Below are 7,927 nucleotides of genomic sequence, written 5' to 3'. Positions count from 1 at the left end.
AAGTTTTTAAGAAATTCATTGTTTGAGGGGCGCCTGGGTGGCTCAGTCGGTTGGGTGTCTGCCTTCGGCTCGGGTCATGACGTCGGGGGTCCTGGGATCAAGTCCCCGTTGGGCTCCCTGCTCGGCTGGGGCTCTGCTTCTTTCTCTCCCTCTCCCTCTGTGCTCACTCTCTCTCTCTGTCTCAAATAAATAAATAGATAAAATCTTAAAAAAAAAAATTCATTGTTTGAGGCAGGCCCCCCCCAGCTCCACCCTCCCCTGGTCGCGCTCCTTCTCTCCCCTGCCTCGTGATGCCTGGGTTGACAAGTGTCCCAGGCGACGAGGGAGGCACGCCCACCCAGCAAAGCACTAGCAAAGTCTTCGACATTCCAGGGGAAGGGGGTCCATCCCTCAATTTGCCTCCAGCTCCGCTGTCCCACGGATTTGTCCCCGAGCAGGGCTCCGTAGACGGAAATGGGAAAAACCCCTTCTCTAGCACCTTGCGTTGCCCTGTGGCCCAAGCAGCTTGGCTTTGACCTTGCTGTGACCAAGGGGAACAGCGTCCTGCCCACCCCCACTCTGCCACCGACCACTGTTGGCCTGGTGTCATGTCCAGTATTTGCAGGAGGTGGAGGTGGGGTCTGGGAGGGCCAGTCATGCTGGGAGAGTAGGGGTGCACCAAGGGGCAGAAGAGCAGGTGCCCTGCTCACAGACCTCACTTGTACTGGCCTTGTTTGTGAGTCCATGAGAGGCCTTTCGGGGACTCCCCAGAAAGAGGGGGGAAGGTGCAGTTTGTGGAAGGGGCAAAGTGGGCTGAGTGTTGGGGGGAGATCAGCAGGAGCCTCTAAGCCATTTTACTCTTCTCATTCTACCTTTTGTCCACACCTGGCACTTGAGGTCTGCAAACTCTGATTTCGTTTGTTCCTCTCCAGATCCCTAGGGATTCCTGGCAGTTGTAATGGATTGTTTTAAACGTTCCAAAACTCTAATGGAAATCATAATACATCGGTTTTCTGCTTTTTGCATGCGCAGTTGTGGATGTGTTTGATTAATAAATCATGCGGAGATGAATTAATTATTCCTTAATGATCAGTCTCCTTGGCGGACAGCAGATTTCAAGACAAGGGAGATGGGGGGAGTGGGAATAATAATAAAGAAGGGTCTTGATGTTGAGTAGGTTGAGAAAGAACAGATCAGAGGCTCCTTAGGGTTCTTTCCAGGCCCGCAGACCTTCTGGGAAAAGGCTGACCAGCGTAGAGCTGCCAGAGACTGGGGGTTCCAACGGTGCAGGGGGAGTGATGGAGGACAAGGGCGGGGGGCCGGTTCCTGCAGATTCAGGGAGTCAGCAGGTCAAGAGCAAGGGTTGGTGTGTGTGTGTGAGTCACCTGCTCTCTCTTCCGAGGCTGCTGTGCCCAAGGCAGACAGACTTTCAAAAACACTGGAAAAAAAACAGGATCCAGAGGCTTCACATAAGACAGCCGGTCAGCCCAGTGGGTCTGAAGCTGCAGTTTGCATCAGAGTCCCCGGGAGGACGTTTTGCAACGCAGACAAAATGGGCCCAGTTCCCAGAGTTCCTGGTTCAGAAGGTCTGGGGTGAGACCGAATGTCAAAGCGGGTCCCGGGACCCCACTTTGAGAAACGCTCTCCCCCGTTTGCTCTCTCTTCCATGGCTCTTCTTTCCTGTCACCCTTCCCCACCCCAGCCTTTCTCCCACCGTCTCGCTCCCTCAGGGCGTCTCCCCTCGTCCCCTGGACTCTTCTCCGGCCTCCTCCCTCCTTTTTTCCTATACCAGCACCCCCTGCAGCCTCCCACACCCGACTTTCTTCCTAAGCAATGGGGAGCTTGAGTCTCTTGAAAACTGAAATGCGGACGAGGCCGGGGGAACAACCAGTGCATCCCCCTGGCTGGTAAGGGACACCAGCCGCAGGTGATTGGGGCCAGGATGGGCCAGCCAGGATGCGACGTTCCCCGCAGCTGATAGAGCAGCCTGGGGCCAGGACGCTGTGTGACAGGGGCAAGGTCCGCTCTCTGGAGCCCCGGGGGAGGCGGAGGAGATGGGGACGCCCGGAGGGCAGCCTCAGAGATCCGTCCCAGTGGCAGTTCTAAGGCTCGAGCACGCGTGCTTCAGCATCCCCCCACCCCGGGGGAGCTTGGTAAACGTGGTTACTCTCACTTTGTAGGTCTGGAATAGGAGCCCCCTGGATGGAGGCAGGTAAACCGGGACGAGCTGGTCCCCTGACCAGGGCTGGACATTTTGCCCTGCTGACAAGTTCCCAGGCGAGGCATGGCCGTGTCAGTTCCCAGGCTGCTGCAGAAACATGGGCTGGGTGTCCCAGACCGCGAGAGGCTCTGAGCAGGGGCCAGAGCTCGGGCGTGGGTGGGCTGTCGTCGGGGAGGTAGGTGTGGACATGGGGACTCGGGCCACGAGTCTGAGATGGACGGGGGTCGGGAGGGCCGGTCAGGAAGGCGGGGTCGGGATGAGAGGACATCGGGCTGAGGCTGTGTGTGCTGGGGGCGTGCCCTTGGGGACACCCTCCAGAGGGCCTCTGCCTGTGGCCTGGGGCTGGAAGGGAAGCCGGTGAAAAGGAAAGTGGCGCCTAGTGGGAGAAGGAGGAGAAGCAAGGAAGAAAAGACACCGAGACACTTGTCACCTGGGTGCTTGTATTTGGGAAGCAGAGTCAGGCCCAGGGCACATCCAAGCTGTTAGCTTGTAAACTACCATCCCTATGTACATTATTTCTTCCCAGGCCGACTTGGGGAGGTTTGGGGCACACAGCCTGGCAGCGTGGGGCATTCAGAGATATTGGGGAGGCCGTGGGACTCTGTGCCTCAGCTCCCCCTCCCTTCCCTGAAAGCCACCAACCTCAAACCGGAAAGCATCTCCCGGTAGGAGCAGTCTGTGGGATCCCGGAGAAACTGGGGCCCGAGGTGGATGTTTGATGGCTAGAGGAAGGAGCGATAGGAAGGAATGAGCATGTGTGGCTGCTGTGAGGTCAGAGACCGCTCTCGCTGGGCCTTCCACGCTTGGTCCTTAAACACAGACGCAGCACTTGGTCTTACACTGAAACCTTGGCATTCCCAGGCGCCGTGCAGTCTCCAGCATTCTGATTTGGAACCCTTTTTCCTCAAGAGCAAATAGAGGTTGCGGTATAATAAACGATGCTGTGCACACCTACGTTCAGCCTGTTACCACACCGAGCTTGTCTGTCTCCCTCTCTTTTCCCTTAGCGTTGGTTTTTACCCAGAAGGCTCTTTGGTCCCTCATGCAAATGTGTTTCCAAGCTGGCTTCAACAGGTGGCGGACTCAGGTAACGTCACCGAGAAATGAGTTGAAGCCTAGGAAGTTCAAGGCTCCTGACTGGGGGTGGGCTGCAGAGCCTGGTGGAGCCACCCTCCCCGCAGTAAGCGCATCTCCCCTGCGTGTGTGGGCCCCTGTTGGTCATCTCTGCTGCAAACTGTAGGCCCAAGGTTGTGTGAAGTGTGGACTTGCCTATTCGTGGCAGATTTAACCTTAAATAGGTGCTAAGGTCCTAGAATCATCAGGAGTCTGAAATTTACAGCTCTGCGTTTTGATTTCTACAAAGGAGAAGTGATGCTCTCAAAGGTTTCTGCCCATTTGGGAGGTTGTGGGGATCTCCGAAGGCCAGTGCCGAATCACGTTTGATCCTTGTGACTATGACGTCATTATCATTACCCCCTAATAGGTGAGGATCACCTGGAAGATCACTCAGCCTGTCACTGGCAGAGCCAACTGAGTTCAGGTCATGGAAAAAGCCCAGCTGTCCTCCCCCAGGGGACAGACAGGAGGAGGGGCCACAGGGATGGTTCTGGAGAGCCCTGTGGGAGAACTTTTGGGAGGATGAGCCCAGCTCCAGGCGGCCCTGCCCATTGAAACTTGGCCCCTCCTGCTTCCTCCTCCCTCTCTGCCCCACCTTGCCTTTCGGGATGGTCACTCATGCGCTCAGGGCTCTGGCATCTCGGGAGACATGGAGCAGCGTGGAGACCTGGGCTGTCGGGACCACATTCCCGGGCACATAGCACAGTCATGTTGGGGCCCCAGGCGCGATGGCTCGTGACTCACCAGCAGCACGAGTGTGCCTCAGCTCCTCTGGCCGCTGCCCTTGCTTGATTGCCTGCTTGCTCTGCCCAAGGCTCAGCAGGGCTCTGGAGAAGCCAGTGAGCGGTTTAAGGGGGGGAGGGAAGAGGGCTTGACTGGCAGCCCGGACCCCTGGACGCCAGGGCTCTGGTTCTGCATCTCTAAAATAATGGGGCTGCTCAGGATCTTTGCTCTTCTCTGTGTCCTGTGGACCAGCAGCCATGGCACCTCCTGGGAGCGTATTAGAAATGCAGAGCCTCGGGCCTCTCCCCAGACCGCCTGGATCAGAATCTGCATTTACCAAGATCCCCGGAGATCCTCGAGCCGCTCTCCTGACCTCAGCCCGAGCTCTGTTCTGTGTCCTCTGAGTCTGCGCCATGAGGGGTCCCTGAGCGTTGTCCTGGCACAGACTCCGCTGCAGACCAAGCCCCCAGAAGGACCGCCCCCAGTTTCCACATGCACTGCCTAGATGTGCCTTCTCAGTTCTAGCTCTTAGCTGGGGTTCCCTGATGGTTGACGCCCTCCTGTGTGGGCCTCCCTTTTCTTCTGGATGGGGGGGTGGCTAACGCAAGGGTCAGCAAAGTAACCAGCCGGACTTGCCTGCAATGTACCCCCTATTGCTGCCATCACAAATTCACTCCCCACTCATTCCCCAAAGCAGCGGTCCGATGCCCGTCCTGCATGCTTTCCAATTTGGGAGACAGTTCAGGAGTTGAACAAGCACCCTAAGTGGAGGACCATCACCCATGCATTTAAATGGCCCGCGAGCAGCCACACGACAGCGAGCTCGGGGAAGGTGCCGGTCACGTGCGCACCTGGAGTGGGTGTGACGCGGGAGGCCAGACCTCACAGCCCATGCAGCCGATCTCAGGTCCCTTGGCCCCCCCCAGATTCTGAGAACATATGCTCTGGGCTGAGTGCAATCCCACTCTTTCGAGATTAGCGTGTCACAAACAACGAACGTGACGGCTGCAAAATGGAACCCAACGATTGTGTTTGGCTCCCAGCCAAACAAAGGGAAACCTGTTCCATTTCTAGAATAAAAAAAAAAAAGAAAACCAAGGAAAAGAAATTAGTTGGCCTCCAACACAGTGTCCTCCTAAGGAGCTGTTCAGGGTGATGGGGATGAGGTGGGGCCCTTCTATCTGTGCTAACGTTAGCAACTCAAGTAAGAGGAAGCACTTCCTCACTGCGTGGAGTCAGGTGGGAACCACCAGGCAATGTCCAGTTGGGAAAATCAATAGGATTACACGTGCAGATGGTCAAGGAGTCTTCTGGGGTAGGAGGGGAATCTTTCTTCTTCATGGCTTATCTGGAATGTGCGTCCGGGATACCTCGTCAGGTTTCTGAGTCCAGCCTAAATTCTGAGAGGCCAGGCTGGTGGCTGAGCACGAAACTTCCAGAAGATTCCACGGTGTCGGGATAATCCATGTACTGTCTCCATCCACTGGGCTCTGTGTGTTCCTTTCTTTTGTTAAATTTTTTTTTTTTAATTTATTTATTTGACAGAGAGAGACACGGCGAGAGAGGGAACACAAGCAGGGGGAGTGGGAGAGGGAGAAGCAGGCTTCCCGCCGAGCAGGGAGCTGGACACGGGGCTCGATCCCAGGACCCCGGGATCATGACCTGAGCCGAAGGCAGATACTTAACGACTGAGCCACCCAGGCGCCCCTCTGTGTTTTCCTTTCAGGGAGGTGTTGAATTCCGGGACTTGCACGGAAGTAGGTTCAACTCTTGAGACAAGGATGCTGTAAAGCTGGGACTTCTCAAATTCTTAGAGACCACGCAGGCTCAGAAATACGTCATGTCATGGTAAAGCCAGAGGCCAAATCTGTTCCTGTATCTAGAGAACTACCTCGTACCACAGAACATCTGAGGCAGCTTATGGGGAACACTTACACTTTTTTTTAAAGGTGAAATACAAATAAAAAGTAGAAAATTAGACCAGGGGAAATATAAGTTATCGAGGCAGGCCAAGCACTGGGGACAAGCACACGCACGTCTGATTAGCCTCTGAAAGCAAGCTGAAAGGTGACTGTCATAGGTAACTATGGTCAAGCTGCATGTGACTAGATGCAATCGAGCTAAGATAAAAATGGAGTCCTGCTCTTAGGATCAAGAAACGAATAACATGAGGACAGCACAGCAGTAGCTCACTTTCCTCCAGAAAATCGCCTGGAGGAGGGTTTCAGTTGACTAAAAGCTCAATGTGAGCCACCCGGGCAGCTTGGCCGTGCAAACGGGCGGGGCTGCATTAATCATAAACAGCGTCCTGTGCCAAGGAGGACAGCCTCTTGCACACAGCATCGGCTGTGCTTTGCTCTTGTAAGCCGGCATGTTGCAATATGCCCCACGGGCTCTCTGGGCCCTACCAAGAGGTGGGCGAGGCGGAGCCCTTCAGGGGCTCACACGGCCTGAGAGGAGAAGTAGCAATAACACAGCATGATGTGCGCCTGCAGGAGACCCCATTTGGACTTCCCTGCTTGGTTCCGACCGTTAGTCTTTAATGGGACATTGACGAGAGGAGCGGCGGGGACGGGACTTCTTGTGGCATCTGAGCCCCAGGGCAAGAACTTGAAGGCTTCTCAGCCTGCCCTGGGGCGGCAAGGATGCCAACAGGAGTGACGCAGGGGCGCTGGACCCCTGACGGAGACTGGAACCTTCCAGAAGTCTGGCGTTCATGCCATTCGTGGGCATCCTGGCGGGTGCTTTGAAAACCTCTGCCTCGCAGCCTCTGGTTCATCCTGGATACTAGGAAAGGATGTGTGGCCAAGAGTAGCATCTTCCCGTCAGACGGGACCTGCCATGAATAAATGAAGATGAAATGGGTCAGCCCAAGATTTGAATAGGCCATTTCAAACCTGTGTGTGGTTAGTGGAGTCGACAGGACTTAGGTTTGAGTTCTAGCGCTGCCTCTCAATACCGCTGTTTCCGTGGGCTAGTTGTGAACTGCTTTGAGACTCAGTTTGCTCCACCTGTAAAATGGGTATTTGAATCCCTGAGCTGTGAGCATCAGATGAGGTCCTGAAAACAAGTGATTGGCCGGTCAATACCGAGACACTCATCAAGTCTGAGTTCCCTCTCCTCACCCTTCACCGAGCGCAAAGCTAACAGCTCTCCCCGGGCTCTGGATGTCCACCCCCACGTCCACCTTGGATGTGGCCAGACATCGGGCTGTCTTCGTTTGTAACTCCAGTGTCTTTGTTCCCTCTCCTCTGGCTCCTCGCCTCCCCTTACCATCCTTCTCAGTGTTCTCAATCCCCATCTCTGAAAAAAACCTTACTGCAAACCAGCAAGGCCATAATACAGCCTTACTCCCGTCATTTCTTCCCCAAATACATTGAAGACGGATCTGCGCTGGTCCTTTGGACATCTTGGCAGCCACTGGTCCCATTTTGTCCCCACCATGTAGTGATAAAAGCTCATGGCCAAGTCCGGTCAACTTTCCTCAGGCTACAGCCATCTTGACGGCTCTCGAGTGTTCGTGGTCAGTCCCCCACTCATGTCCTCCTTCATCCTCCTTGTCACTCCCTTATTACTACTGGGGACTACTCTGTGGGCTTCCCAACCTGCCTGCCTTCTCCCACTCCCCCAAAAGCAGGCATGGCTCAAGGTTCTGACTTCGGCTCCCATGGGAAGTAACCACGGCCAGGCCAGAGGTCAGCAAACTATTCTATAAGATGTCAGATAGTAAATACTGTAGCCGCTGCAGGCCGTATGGTCTCCGTTGGGATGACTTGGCTCTGTCGTTATGGCCTAAGGCACTGTAGATAGCGCAGGAGTGAGTGCGCCTGGCTGTGTTGCAGGATGGCTCAATATACAAAATGGGAGAAGGGCCAGATTTTGCCATCC

The 7,927-nt window shown here is 55.2% G+C and overlaps 1 protein-coding gene across 1 annotated transcript in view; it reads right to left on the bottom strand.

Annotated features, from left to right (window-relative positions):
* Window positions 1-6,827: 6,827 nt before the first annotated feature.
* The window catches only part of TMEM238L (transmembrane protein 238 like), a 5,121-nt gene continuing 4,021 nt past the window's right edge, over window positions 6,828-7,927 (bottom strand). Inside the window, exon 2 of the mRNA XM_081805703.1 lies at window positions 6,828-6,875. The gene's annotated coding sequence lies outside the window, so the exon portion shown is untranslated. The remainder of the gene's footprint in view (window positions 6,876-7,927) is intronic.

This window comes from Leptonychotes weddellii, chromosome 15 (assembly GCF_054177405.1).
Source record: "Leptonychotes weddellii isolate Sample4059 chromosome 15, ASM5417740v2, whole genome shotgun sequence".
In the NCBI taxonomy this organism is placed as follows: Eukaryota; Metazoa; Chordata; class Mammalia; order Carnivora; family Phocidae; genus Leptonychotes; species Leptonychotes weddellii.
The sequence above is the reverse complement of the archived record's forward strand: the minus strand, read 5'-3'. Positions and strand labels throughout refer to the sequence as shown.